Source organism: Aricia agestis, chromosome 8, assembly GCF_905147365.1.
Source record: "Aricia agestis chromosome 8, ilAriAges1.1, whole genome shotgun sequence".
Lineage (NCBI taxonomy): Eukaryota > Metazoa > Arthropoda > Insecta > Lepidoptera > Lycaenidae > Aricia > Aricia agestis.
The window spans coordinates 8,589,137-8,604,922 of record NC_056413.1 but is presented as its reverse complement, the minus strand read 5'-3'; the positions used below and the strand labels follow the sequence as shown (position 1 = coordinate 8,604,922).

The 15,786-nt window shown below is 37.6% G+C and overlaps 1 protein-coding gene and 1 long non-coding RNA gene across 2 annotated transcripts in view; one reads left to right on the top strand and one right to left on the bottom strand.

Moving 5' to 3' along the window:
• Positions 1-15,786, top strand: part of LOC121729300 — a 79,577-nt gene that overhangs the window by 39,615 nt on the left and 24,176 nt on the right. The window lies entirely within an intron of this gene.
• On the bottom strand, positions 6,805-7,861 carry LOC121729302. The gene is made up of 3 exons (XR_006035947.1): positions 7,833-7,861; positions 7,069-7,161; positions 6,805-6,829 (listed from the first exon to the last, which is right to left on the bottom strand). It is a non-coding gene; the product is annotated as an uncharacterized LOC121729302 (long non-coding RNA).

Below are 15,786 nucleotides of genomic sequence, written 5' to 3'. Positions count from 1 at the left end.
ACTGCTGAAGTGACAGTTTAGCAGTTAGTACTTGGCACCATAGTAAAGAAAAAAATCATAGTCGAAAGAAAAATGTATAGTATAATCGAAATATATCTTTACTAAGTGTCTATGAGAGTAGGTAATACTTATGTTAGCCGTGTCAGATATATAATAACTGGACCAACTTTTGCGTAAGAATAGGCATAATATTACTGCAATGTTTTGACGACCTCTGTGGCTCAGTGGATGAGCTTGTTGGTAGCTCAAGCCGGCGGTCGCGGGTTCGAATCCCGCCGACGGAACAAAAAGTTATCAAAGTTCCTGGGTCATGGATGTGTATCATGTAATAAAAATTTTAAATATATGTATAGTATAAAAGTATTATACAACGGAAATATATTTATTTCCGTTGTCTGGTCAACACAAGTCCTTTATGTACTTGTGGCGGTACCCACAATTCGCCTAAAATTCCTGCATCACGCTATCGAAGTTTTCTGAGCGCGTCGGTATATATACGACAGCTGAGATGTATCACGTGTGCTCCGGCCTGACCGAGCATAACATCTCGCTCGGTCGGAAGATCTTCCTTTGTGGTGGCCACGCGTATCCCACATACTTACCACGGGGCCAGACTGACGTGGTGTAAAGCGTCCATAGACAATAATCATTAAAATGTTTTTACGCTTGAGATTGACAGCTCTCGAACTATACAGACAGCCCGCAGCACCATCATAATAATATAAGTACAGTAAATAAAAGGTTTTGTTCGACATTTGACAAAACTTTTGTCAATATTCTGATATGTTCAACATGTCGGATTTTCGTTGTTTGTTTACTGTATGTGTTATAAACGCCCTCTGCTCCAATCTTTGTAATATTCCCTATTTTCATTCCGCAATGCTTTAATTCTCCTTGCACCAATCATTCATTAACTATTATATCACTCCATAAGACATATTATTGCCACAATAAATCTTATTTTATGTACATTTTTATATGCCTGCATTGCCGCTAATTTATTATATTAAAAGAACTTGTTAGACTGGTAGAGTTAAACTTTCAGCGACATAAAAGTATCAAATTATTATAAGAGGTCGATGTCATTTTGTCATAATAAACAACCGCGTCTCAAGGCATTAATAATAATGTGAGTTGTGACTAATTAATGATAAAGATTGAAGAATTAATTAAAATAAATATATTCTGTACTGATTCTGATATTTTAGCGACGGGGAAGGATCCTATTATATTATATAAACGTCAAACGATATAATAATATGTGTTTTAACCATAAAGTTAATATAAAACACAATTTTTGTCTACTTTTCCTCTATAACGGTACGGAACCATTCGCGTGCGTGTCCGATTCGCACTTGGCTGTTTTTAATAGATTAGATTAAGACGCTGACAACTGCCAATGACCTTGAGGATTCGCATTTCTAAGCCACGCCCCCTAATTGTCCGATAAGACAGCGCCAGCTTTGCTAGCGGCTAAACTGGCAACTTCTAAAAGATAGGTTTGATTAATATTGAGCTGTCGCATAGAGATTTCAATAGATGGCGCGTAATAAATAAATACTATGTACTATACTTCCGTGAGCGAACTATAAGAGTGCGGCTCCACTGAGGAGCGGAAGCGATTTTCGATGATGATAAATTATATTATTTACTCATGTTAAGATTAGTGCAGAATGCAGATAGAACGGAGCACAGCGGAGAGGTAATATTAACGCACTTGAAAATAAACTTTATAATCATTAAACTAAAGTGCATAAATGCCTGAACCTTACAAAAAATGCACGTTTGTCCTCGAGGATACGCGGGAATCTTTGAAGTCGATATTATACTGATTCGTTATGTCTATTGTGGTAGTAATGTAAGCCATACACGTTACGCAGGTAGACCGGAATGTGTGAGGGAATATACCTGTGCAGTTTTTTGGACCTGCGCAGGCGACCAGGTCCCACACACATACCGGTATACCTGTGCAGGCATACCTGCGTGCTGTACAGGTGGATCTCTCCCGTCCCCGGTAGACCGTAGCGTGTAAGGCTTACTTATGGTAAATAAAACACAGTTATTCTTTTATAATATACCTATTATATTATAAAATAATGACAAAACCCAACTGCGTAAAAACATTAAATTTTTTTCATAAACATTTTTTCTGTTACATTACAATTTACATTAAAATTACAATTACATAAGTACAGCAAGAAATAAAACAAAATTCAGGAATCGTTTTTTACTGTCCCTGCAAACGTTGCTTTGCCATAATATTATATTTACGATAATATTATTATTTTAATTAAGTGACTAACGGCCGTTCCCAATATATGATCTATCTCTGGTTTTGCCCTACTAGAGATATGAAGAGCTCACATTAGACATTAGGGACATATATTTTATGTCAATTGTGAGCTATTCCTAGTAGGGCAAAACCAGAGATAGATCAAATATTGGGAACGGCCGTAAATAGGTAAGTATGTCACCATGGCAACGTTGATCGCTATCCCGTCGCACAAACTTAATGGTCGCCGTCAGTCTCAGGTTATAATAATTTACTATTATTTATTCAACAAATGCACTTATCAATATATAAAGTACCCATAGTATATATATACATAGCCGGGCACCGTTAATCAAATAGTTAACTTCGTTACTCGTTAATCCGTTAAAAAAAATGTTAGCTTCGTTAAACGTTACAGCGTTACACTGCGGACGAATTAGCGCAAGTTAACGTTAATCGTTAATCCGTTAATATGTGTAATATGGCTTTGTTGTAACTTATATCATTGCGTTAGTGTACATATAAAACCTGTTGGTTTAAGGTTTTGGAAGTTAACAGGTTAGGGACAAAACAAAATACTTCTATAATTATTGTATTCTAGGTAGAAATTACAATACAATAATTATTATAGATATAGTTTATTGTTATTATAAATCATTTGCATGTATATAAGTATAATTTAGTTAGGTAACTAAATTATACTGCACTCTTCTTTATCAACATGCAAAATATGATTTATAATAACAATAAACAAATCACTCTTTCTATAAGCATCGGCGCTGAGTAATGAAATGATAAAACGAAACAAATATCTTCTCACTCGCATGCGCCTGAAAATGTATATCTAGTATTATTTATGTTTCGTCTGAACCTGTTTTCGCGCGGCGCCGCGGTGCCGTGCGGTAAATAGTAGGCATTGGATTAACGATTAACGGACTTCTGCATATTAACGGAAGTTAACCAGTCCGTTAATATTTTTAAAAGTTAATCCGTTAATCAAAATGTTAACTTCGTTAATTAACGATTAACGGATTAACGAGTTAATGCCCAGCTATGTATATATATATATATATATAGTGTGTAAAAAAACAAGTAATAATACTTTAGGGTGTGTACGTGTTCCTTGTAGAGAGTTCACTGTGAAAGTAGCAGCTCTGAAAGACGATTTTTTTTTCTTTTGTATGAGCAAGGGCAAGTGTCACGAGTTTCCCCATAGAAAAGAAAAAAAAATTAGGTCTTTCAGCGCTGCTACTTTTACAGTGAACTCTCAACAAGGAACACGTACAAACCCTGTGTCGAGAAAATTGAATGCCGAAATCACCTACTTCGGAACTTCTGTAATAGGCTAAAAATTTACAAACTGATACGAAATATCCCATCAAAGACACAAATTTGACCCAAAGCGTGATCATGATGAAGTTATTAGAAAATTATTAGAAAACTTTGGCCGGGTGATAAAAAGAAGACCCAACACTGCAAGTGCTAACCTAGTAAAAGACATTTTATATAAAAAAAAAATAAGCTTCCTTTCTTCTATCAAACATGGCCAAGAAAATTAAAAACAAGCAATAAGAGATTTAGAATTACAAGAAGGAATTAAAGTAAAGCCTTGCGGGCTATTTATAGATACAGACTTGCCATTTTCAGGGAGCAACGCCCGATGGAATTTGCGATGAAAAAACTATTTTAGAAATTAAATGTCCCATCACAGCATATAACATTGGTGTAGACGCTGCTATAACACAACAAAAAGTTACATTTTGGAAAATAGATAAACAGGGCAAATTAAATATATACAAAAATCACTCCTGGTTTTATAAGGTGCAAGGCCAGCTCCATATTTCAGGTTACGAATATTGCCTTATTATTATTGATAGGCATGTAATGGTCTTCATTTGAGTCACTATCAATTATCAATATTAGATTGCAAAGTATGCATAGAAATGTGAATTTTGAATTGAGGCCATCTTGCTTTTCACCTACTAGTTCTATGTCAGTTAAAGCACATCCAAGAGGACCATGATGAGAAATTTCTTGCAACCTCTTATAAAAATATGAAACACTTATAATTCTTCTTCCGACATCAGGTTTCTTCTGAGGAAGTGCAGTTTCAACAATAAGCTTTTCAGCATCACATTCAGCCTCCAAACTACATAGTCCAGTGTCATGGGTACTTTTTTCTTCCAGCCTGTAAGTAAGTTTATACTTTGAGACATCGACATTTAACAACAGTTTAAAAACTGGATCACCACAAAATTTCATAAATTAAAATGATTAACTTTTCGATTATTGGGAAATAGGAATTAGGATAAAATTATACAGAACTCAATATTTAAAAAAGCCTTTTGCTCGTTTGCCTTCTAATTTCATTAAAAAGGTATACTAAAAATTTTATTAGGCTAATACGCTGCACTCCGCAGTAGGGGTGGGTCGTTATGTAATTTTTAACCGACGAAACAAGTTGTAACTGCACGACGCGGGCGCCCGGTAACGGTGTGACGTCATATCACAATTTCGCCGCGCGGGCCCCATACAATAAACGTGATTTTTTGCTCTATCTCAATAACTGCAATAGGTAGGCACTTGAAATTTTCATCAAGGCCTTAATTATATATGTACTTTAATAATTAATAATAATATAATGTTACTAAACTTTTCGATTATTGGGAAATGGGAATTAGGATAAAATTATACAGAACTCAATATTTAAAAAAGCCTTTTGCTCGTTTGCCTTCTAATTTCATTAAAAAGGTATACTAAAAAATTTATTAGGCTAATACGCTGCACTCCGCAGTAGGGGTGGGTCGTTATGTGATTTTTAACCGACGAAACAAGTTGTAACTGTACGACGCGGGCGCCCGGTAACGGTGTGACGTCATATCACAATTTCGCCGCGCGGGCCCCATACACTAAACGTGATTTTTTTCTCTATCTCAATAACTGCAACAGGTAGGCACTTGAAATTTTCATCAAGGCCTTAATTATATATGTACTTTAATAATCAATAATAATATTATAATAAAATAAAAAATTAAGGGGGGCTTATACAAAAATCACAAATTTTGGCCTATTTTGCACTATAAAGGTATGTGTATTCATAAGTGAGTCCGATTAGTAACATAATATAATATTATTATTAATTATTAAAGTACACATATAATTAAGGCCTCGGTGAAAATTTCAAGTGCCTACCTGTTGCCGTTATTGAGATAGAGCAAAAAATCACGTTTATTGTATGGGGCCCGCGCGCCGAAATTGTGATATGACGTCACAAGCGGTCGCGGGACTGTTAGCGGGAATCGATATTTTTCGAAACTTTGAATGCCTATAAAATCAAAACTACAAGGTATTTTTGACTGCAACAAAAACTAATGTATTTGTATACATACAGGCTTTACTGTGACAAAATTTCAAGCAATTTGGCATACCTAGAAACATTCTCAATTAAACCTTCCTGCCCAATTATTCCAGCGGGGCTAAAATGGTCGCTTTGTTGAATCATGAGACAAATCATAATATGATTCATTTCTCTAATATCGCAAAATGCAACTCTGCTTGCAATTCATTTTTATATTTTTGTACTGATTTGACATTTGTCAGTTTTGACAATTCATTTGCTGAATTGATTGAGAGGAATTGCTAAATATTACCATTTTAGACCCGCAGGGCTTAGGTATCATTAGGAGAGCCCATTTAACCAAAAAAATGGGTGTTATTTTTTTTAAATGACAATATTTTATCCCATTTAAAATCGTTGCAGAAAGGTCACTCGCTCGGAATGAAAGGGGGTTACGCCGGGATGAGGCGCGCGCGCGGGCCTATAGCCTATAGCCTTTTTACAAATCGGACCAGTAGTTCCTGAGATTAGCGCGTTCAAACAAACAAACAAACTCTTCCCAATTATAATATTAGTATTGATATAAACTAATTAATATTTTTGCTAGGTAATCTGCGCGGAACTAGTTGGCCGCGCCGCTGGTATGCTCACATACTGGCGGCGCGGCCAACTAGTTCCGCGCGGACTATAGCAAACTCGCTGTCGCTCGCTAGGTCGACCGGTGCAGTGGGCGGCGGGCGCTGCGACTCCAAACGAAACAACGCGACGATCGCTCGACGGTACTTCATACCACCCAATGCAATAAAAACGTTACAAAAATCACTACTCTACTATATAAATACGACTCGAAACTAGTTATTCGGTTACTGTATGTAGCTAGTTATTGTAACTATAGTGACGTGAAATAACGCTCACCCCTACTCCGCAGTGAAGCCGCACCCTATTAGGGCCGTAACACAAAAACACGGTCCGGCGCCGTACGACGTCGCGTCGTCATGCCGTGATTTTGTGTCCCGGCCCTTACGGAGCATGTCCTTGAATAGAGCTGAAAGAATCGCGCAATCGCATCGCGCTCAAATAGTAATAAACTTATTATACCTAGCCTATCGTAATTGTAAAAATATACTTGCCTTTTTAAAATACTACCCGTCGCTATATTGCGATCGGCATTTGCAACATTTTCCACTGTGTTATTATCTAATTCCATCGTTTTCGGTCGACTGGAAAAAAATTAAATCATAATAATATCATAAAAAGGCTAAAATAGCTTGTAATAGATAAACTGGATCATAAAAAATACAATGAATGAGCCACGCTTTGGCACGAATGGGCCGACTCGACCAGAGAAATACCACGGACTCAGGAAAACCGGCGTGAAACAGCCCTTGCGCTGTGTTTCGTAGTCGTGAAGGACGTTTGGTTACAACTTATAATAAGTAGATAAATAAACTTATATTACCTTTCCAACATACTACCTGCCGCTGGATCTGAATTAGCATTTGGTGATTCGTTTGGGTTATCAATAATTGCACTATCCATGGTTTTCCGCCGCCTGCAATAAAAAATTAAATAATAAAGGCCTAAATAAAACTTCAGATTCAAAGCAAAATGAACTTATAGTACCTAATTATAGTACTTGTACTATTATTTATTCTGTGCTAATAGTGATAAAAAAAACCATAAAAAGTATTACGAAAATTCTCTGAAACTCGATCCATAGACCGATTGAATATTGATTTATCAGAACGATCCCCGACGCGCGACGCTAAAACTTATTTAGGCTAACGAAATAATCAACTTTATGAGTGGTGATTTTTTAACTTTTTGAACATTTATTTTGGAGTGCAAAACTCCAACATAAATGTTCAGATACAAAGCAAAATTATTATCAGTGATAAAATAAAACATAAAAAACTGTATTACGATTTACGAAAATCCTCTAAGATTCGAACCATAGGCCGATTGGAAATTGATATAATGTTATCACAACGATTGTGATAACATTATTATGTCAATTTCCAAGGTCTATGGTTCGAATCTTAGAGGATTTTCGTAAATCGTAATCAATCGTAAAACAGTTTTTTATGTTTTATTTGGCACAACGATCCTGGCTATCCTAAAACACATTGAGAGAGACGAAATATTTTGATTCGGGGTCGTAATTGTTCGTTGTTTTTTTAATAAAGACGTACGCAACTAGAAAGTAGATAAAATTGAACTTACTTTTACTTCCATCATGTATTTGTGGCTTTCACGAAGCTGTCGCTTTTTTGCTGGACGTCTTTTCTTTTTCTTGTCACCCATTTTTACAGACGCGCAATATAATTTCAAATATTTACAGAAAAATATTTACAGAATAAACTTAATATACTATAAAACAATGAGAAATACCTATATACAAATTTTAAGAACTAAACGCTTCAATTACACTAAATCACAATATCGGCAGAGCGAAATCCGTCACACGTCCACATAGCACCGCGCCTCAGCGAACACTGTCGGTTTTCATGCGAGAGAGAGAGATGTGAAATGTTCACTCAGAAGCGTGGATACATTTTTCGTTTGTTAGAGGAAAAATAAATATTGTGGGAAATCTAGATGTCAGAGCCGAAAATTAAATCGGGCAATCTTTGGATTTTTGTAAAAGGTATCAAATAAACAAATTTTTAAAGCATAGATTGTATTATTACTTTAGTTAGAACTGTTTAAAGTTCCCGAAAGATGTGACTTTGGTATTTTTTTTCATCCAGTAGGAGTACATTATTTTATTATTTAAATCGGACAAGCTTTTCCAAATATAATCAAAAATCACATATATTTTTTTTGTGCCAATCAATGAAATACATACGTCTAGAAAACTGCACAAAGATGTCAAATTGGCAGCTGTCTGCGCCTTAACCGAAGACGAACCGAAACCATATCGAAGCAATTTTAACATTGGATTAATAGCGGAATCTGGGCTCTGATTAGATCATTTTGCCTCTAACTGTAACTATTTTTGTCGTGCTGTTGTCTCTTGCTGGAGTTTTCCTCAAACGATATTTGTAACCAGAAATTCTAAATCAACTCTTGCTAGGAGTTAGTGACAGGGAATATTAGCATATTTTTTGTACTTCCAAGGCAAGGCTGACACAATTTATATAAGACATACTTTAATCTATTACTAATAAAAAATCCGCAGTCTGCATACATACGATATAGTTTTATATAATTGTCCTGTCTAATACGTTGGCTAATTCACTTTTTACACAAAGACAAATATTAAAAATCTTTATTACCTGTGTACACCGAATAATTTTATTAGTACATGCTTTAATGATATTATACAGCTATCTTATATGACTTATGAGAGATCTTGAGCGCCGCGCAATCCTAATATTATAATTGCGAAAGTGTGTATGTCTGTTTGTTACCTCTTCACGCCCAAACCCCTTAAGAGAATACACCAGGGGCTAGAGAAATGACAAAAAATTACGTATAATATCTATAGCTGTCTCCCTTACCTCAAGCCTATACCGCAGAACGCGATAGAGACAGTTGCAGAAAATCAACGATTCGTTGTCCCCTGTTTCCTTCTCCAAAACTTAACCGATTTGAGTAATTTTTTCATTAAATATTAAAGAAAGGCCTGAGCTGTGTTCCTATGTTTTAGTTTTTTTTTGTATAATCTAGCCAAATCTGTTTTCTAGCTGTTTGAACACAGCGGAAAATCTGGCCATTTTTTTGGGTTTTTGAACGTGCGTATCTTATTTAATAATTAAATTATGAAAAAAAAAAAGAAAACATAGGGACATTGTATTAGTGGCCGTAGATATTCAGGAAAAAAATTATAACTCTACTAGCATTATCCAGGGAGAAAACAGGGGACAACGTTTGTATGGAAAAAAGGGCGGTGTGGACTCCTCTTAAAAGATTTTGCTGAAATTCGGTATTGAGATGTTGACCGGCTTTGAGTCCCGAGAAAGGACATAGGATACTTTTATCCCGAAAAATGTACAGTTCCCGTGTGATGCCACGGAGATGCGGAGATCCGCAACTCCGTCACTAGATAGTGCATCGTATCGTAACGAATAATTAAGATAAAACTTAATCAGTGGAGTGGAAACTTCACCATAAGACGAGATGTATCAATATTAATAAGATTTGCTACCGAGAAGACTAATTAGTAATTACTAAGTGAGGGTATGCAGGCGATTAGCTGGAAGATGCTCGCGTGTACGCTCCGTTCAGCTATTTTACCGTTCACACGTTATGTCGACCACATAAGGTTCAAAATAAGAAGCTAGGGGGTAAAATAATTTTGTACCGCCTCAGGCATCACGCGATCACGTATGTAGAGCCTAATAAAACTAATGCCTGATGACATGTATTATTATGTGTAAATATTCGTGTCCAAATCATGAGGCGAGACACAATTTCCTAGTGACAAAAGTACGAATGTGACTCGTTTTCTGGTTTGGAGTATATATAGATCTTACCTCGTGCGTAAGAGGAAAATGAGAGGATATCGAAAATGTTCAATCTATGTTTGATGACGTGAGAATTATCCAAATACCATTGGTATTTTTGGATATGAAGCAAACGAGTAGACTGATCAACTAATGGACAGACCTCTTTTTCCTTGATATCAATTCGGGTAGCTGTTTTAGTCAGCGAAACCTATAGCTTTATTTCATACCGGTTTTCTAAGATTTTTTTATGTGTAATAATAATCGCCGATTTACATTACTCTTGACTGATGGTGACTGATAGACTGACGAATGGTATTAGACGGTCACTCAATTCTCTTCAGTTTTATGTCAGTCATAGCCAAAATTTTCATAGGTATACGTTTCTAATTTTTTTCCTATTTTGTCAGATGTGACAACACTCACTCAAAATTCACTGATGGTTGCATGAAGCAAAAATGAAGATATCCAGATTTTCGTCAATCAACTTCATGCAACCGTCTGTCACGCTTTTACACGGGAGGTTATCCATCAGTTACAGCCGTGACTGTGGTAAAACTGACAGCAAAACCTACCGTGTAATGGATGCCTAAAGCTAGTAATCCAATCCAGCGCTAGCGGCCACTGTAATGCATTGAATTGCATTCCAGCCAGTGCCTGTTTAAATTATTCCAGTAGTAATCCAGAACCGGATTCGATCACTGGAATAATGTAAACCCATTATAATAAATTAAGATCATTGTAAGTGATCATCCAATGTACTCATCTCAGGTAAGTGTGTCGAACACGAAAACCGTTGTAAGCTAATATTAAAAAACCGTTACATTTTCAAAACAGAATGTGCACTCTGCTTGCGACATGCTTATTACTTTTTAAAGGTCTTTTGCATAAAGTGGCCTTTTACATAATATCTCCAGGTATTTGCGTCGCTTAAATGTACCAATTCGTTTCCCCTTATCAAAGACATCAACGACTTCATTCATGTTTTAACCGGATTATTTCAAACGTGTTTTTTTTTTAATTAATATGTTTATCACTGCATTAGGTTTTTATTTTGTTTATTATATATACGTTAAGTTGCCATAATATTATACGCCTTGGGTATATCCACTGTTATAATTCCAGACTTTGTCACGGAAACGTTCTTCATGTCAGGTCGATCTTGGAAAATTTGAGAACTATGCGCGCGCTGTTTGACCTGCTGAAAGGTTTTTTCGAAAATTAATAAACGGATTATTGGAGTCGTAGAATAATCGTACAAAATTTTAGTGCAACCAGTCCAGTCAGGAGTTTTTTATTTATAAGATAAAGGTTTTTAATTAAATAACTTTGTAAGGGCTTTTGCGGCACAAGTTGATATGTAAAGTAGTTTGAATACAATGAGGGATATATTCGTTTTCAATACGTGCATTCGGAATGAAAGGTTTAGTTTATCGCACGGGGATCTCGGCGGTGTTCGCAGTAACGAGTGTATTATACCCGCCGCCGCGCCGCGGCGCACGTCCGTCCACCGCGGTGGCCGCCGTACGTTAGCTGCCTTATCTCCGGCATAACTTACAGAATAACGACATGCATTAGTGTTGTATAGTTATCAATACATTGTAGCATCTAGATGTTCTGACTGTTTTCTGTAGTCATCTACAGAAAACAGTCAGAACATACTTAGGATCTGTATCTGCCTTATAAATGGGGACTGGCTTTTGAAAAATTTTAGTCTTGCTCAGTACGTGACAAACTAAGTTATGAATACATTGTACAGTTGAAGTTCTAACTTCTTCATTCTGTTACGTATTTACCAAAAGCCAGAATTATTGATTTAAGTTTTTTTTTTTACAAACGCCTACATTGTGGCGATTAGTGGCAAGTTTTGTCGCTAAGAAGGCAGTGAGAGCTTTTTTATGAAACAGGCCCTTGCCATTCATGTTCCTTTCCCAGTAGGTACTTTTCAAAGTGTACCTCCACTAGTTTAACATGACACAGGATGTTTACTAGATTTTCTAAATTCTAACTAATTAACGGAACGACCTCATATGGCAAGATATTCCAGGACATTTTAGTTCAACGTAATTTGCTTATCAACTACGAGCTACGTAATAATATGCAAAATGCAGTCGTATCCTGTCTTAAAATGCCCAAGTTACGAATGCTATTGCGAAACACGCGTTACCCGTAACGTCGCGATTACCATGCAAATGTTCACCGTAAAACAATGATACAAAAGTTACTAGAAGGGATTGGTCATCTAGTTCGATTTCATCGGAATTCGGTCCGCGGCGCCGCGGCCCCCCCGAATCGATCATTTCACGCACCCGTCGCGCATAACGAAAGAACCATTTCCGGCGGATTCCCGGTATTTAGCATTTAATATTTCGCACAATCGAATGTTGGAGCACGCTCGATGCTCCTGCGGCGACGCGCCGGTTAGCATTCGGCGCGTGTACGCCGATAATAAATTCTTGTGCACTTGCAGTTTCGTAGTGCCGAGAAGCCACGGCTCCCGAATGTTAAACGCCCTATTGTTCGCTAGCCGTCGCGAATCATAACAAACGTCTCATTTGAATCTTATACATAAAAGTCGATATTAGATCGTTTCCCAGTATTTATGCTGATTGCTGAACCTTGCGGGCTGTCATCGAAGTTTTTTATTGCGACGATGCTCCGCAGACGATTCGAGGAAGGCCCAGAGTTAACAGTAACTTAAGAGTAACTGGTTATCGGATTTAATAACGAAGAAGAGTACTATGTAGATTGTAATTCTGTATGTACTATGTAGTTTGTAAATCTCTTCTGCTTCTTCTCGGAACTCGTAGCGTTGAACGGGTCAGGCGAACTTTACATTCAAACTTGATGCAAAAATTAAGAGACGTTGAAATTCGTCAACGTTATTTTATTGCTGCGGAAATCTGGTGTATGGAAACATTTCGCATTTATATTCAGTGGTAGGCCTATTGTAGGTAACGTCATATTCGCCAGACTATCAGAAAATTATGATCGGTTCCTGTTTCCGACACTTGGCTCATTTAAATACAAAGCCTTTTGGAAGACCGGTAGTAGACCGCTACGTGAAATTATTATGCGGTCACGGCTACATCCGCTGGACACAGTTGGACATTTCGATCTGATATTTTCTGTTATTGAAACGTGAATGAAATACATCGTCCATTGTCATGAAAATAAAATTGACTGTATTGATGGATTGAAAGGTTTTTATGATCAACTATATTTTAATTTTTTAATCAAGATTAAAATCGCAAGCGCCAAGTCACTTAGGTAGGCTTCACGTATATTCCTATAGATATCTATTTCGCTGTCTAAGGTCTAAACAATCTCAAATCCAAGGAAAATTTTTATCGGGCCCGGATGTCTTAAAAAATGTGATCAAATGAGGCTATTTATTTCCTTTAATGCATTTAAATATTGTCTAAGAATCTCAGAACACACTGTAGCTTATCTTTTATAGATCTCGCAATCTCGACTATATCCGATCTCAGACGTGCAATGCTATTATCCATACATACTTGAAATGCAAAAACATTTATGTTCCTCCATCACAGTAGCACGATATCATCAAGACTTTTTACGCGAGTTCTGACTCCTAAAGTGTCCGATTGTCCATTAAACACCCTTTAGCATGCATTGTTACTCTTAATGTTGCTTGGCTAATGGCTTGGCTAAGTTTTTAGTTTGGCTGACGAACTACTTTTTACCATGCTCCGCCATGTCTTGACGTAACGATCTGGATCATGAATAAGGAATGATTGGAGATAGCACATCACAGACAAAGACTTCTATTTAATTTTAAACTTAGAAGTCGATCCCAGAAAATCGGTGGTAATAATTATGTTTTCTTTCACAAATCTTTGCGCTAAGGCTTACTAGAAGGGTGGCTGGTCCATCTTGGCAGCGACAATCAGTTACCCTCAGGCGAAGCGTCTGCTCGTTTCTAGTTTAAAAAACAATACTAGGAAAGTCTCGCTTGTACAGATGTACAGCATCGTGATCTGTTCCCAGGGCGGCGAGAGCGGCATTCCTTGCCCATACGAGTCGCGCGCCATCTGTCCGCACTCCGCTGTCGTGTCGTTACATACCGGGACGATCAGACATATCCCGGATACGAGGGCGTGTTCGATGTCGTGTCGTTGTGTATCGGGACGATCGCTAGATTACGTGGACCACGCGGCATGTTCGCTGTCGTGTTGTTACGTACCGGGACGATACGACTCGACGTTCCCTGGACAAGGCAGCATGTCTGATGGCGTGTCGTTATTCACCTTGATGATCGTAACGACAAATGTCATGTCTGCCGTCGCGCGTCGTGTTGTTAACTCGTTACGTACCTACCTGGGGCCCGATTCTCATAAATGTCACTTCATAGGCCCTCTCACTCGCGCTTGAAATATTATGTTTGCACGCGAGAAGAATAGCCTGTTATCGTAGAGGCGTTCGAGCTATAAGAATCGGATCCCTGGACGACATTCCCTGAACGCTGCGGCATGTCCGCAGTCGTGTCGTTACGTACCGGGACACCGCAGCAATCACAACTGCCCTCTTCCTTCTCGTGGTTTTTGCCCCGCTTCCTGTGTTTATCGTGACCAACGGTTGTATTACCTTTGCTTTATGTAATTTCGAACTAAATATTTTGTTTTGCCAGCATTTTTTTCTTCCTGCTATTCTTGTAACTTCATTTCTATCGACTTTACCTACCTAACCACACATATTTTGATCATCATCATTCGTCATGAAATTCTATCCTGAAGAAAAACCTACAAACTTCACACGGTGGTCTTTTACCTATCACCAACCCACCAGCTATGTTCTAGAGTGTCTACCGCACGTTATGAATTCATATTTCAACGTATGAAATTCTAATTACTTACACATTATTAACGCATTTTCCTCGTAATCTTCTACGGATATTAATAAGTTTCTGATCTATTTCTATGATGAATATTTTACAATCTTTCCGTGGAGTTTATAAGATAAGCTCGAGAAAATCAAGTTTTTGTAAGCTGTAACTTTTCCGAGTAGAAAATCCAATCCTAGGAGAGTCGAGGTACGCTTTAATTCTTCGCTCGTGGATTCTTGGAAATCTATTGTTATTCTATTGTGTCTCGCTCACCCACCGCTGAGCGAGACACAATAGAATAACAAGCTCACCGAGCGTATGGGGCTTGATGGGTTAATATTTTTTTTATGACAATAGGGGGCAAACGAGCAAACGGGTCAATGATGGAAAGCAACTTCCGTCGCCCATGGACACTCGCAGCATCAGAAGAGCTGCAAGTGCATTGCCGGCCTTTTAAGACGGAACAGGGTAATAGGGGAGGGTAAGGATGGGTAGGGAAGGGAATAGGATAGGGGATTGGGCCTCCGGTAAACTCACTCACTCGGCGAAACACAGCGCAAGCGCTGTTTCACGCCGGTTTTCTGTGAGAACGTGGTATTTCTCCGGTTTAGCCGGCCCATTCCTGCCAAAGCATGGCTCTCCCACGTATCAAAATTATAAATATTGGCCGCTTCTATAACCTTAAATCTGACGTTATAGGCACTTTTAAATATAATCTATACATATAAATAAAATTGGAGTGTATGTTTGTAATATTGAAATAACCGTTTTTTACTACATGCATATGAATATTTAGACGGTACATACACCAAAATAACAATTTTTAGAATTTTTGTCTGTCTGTATGTCTGTATGTTTGTTCCCGCTAACCTCCGAAACGGCT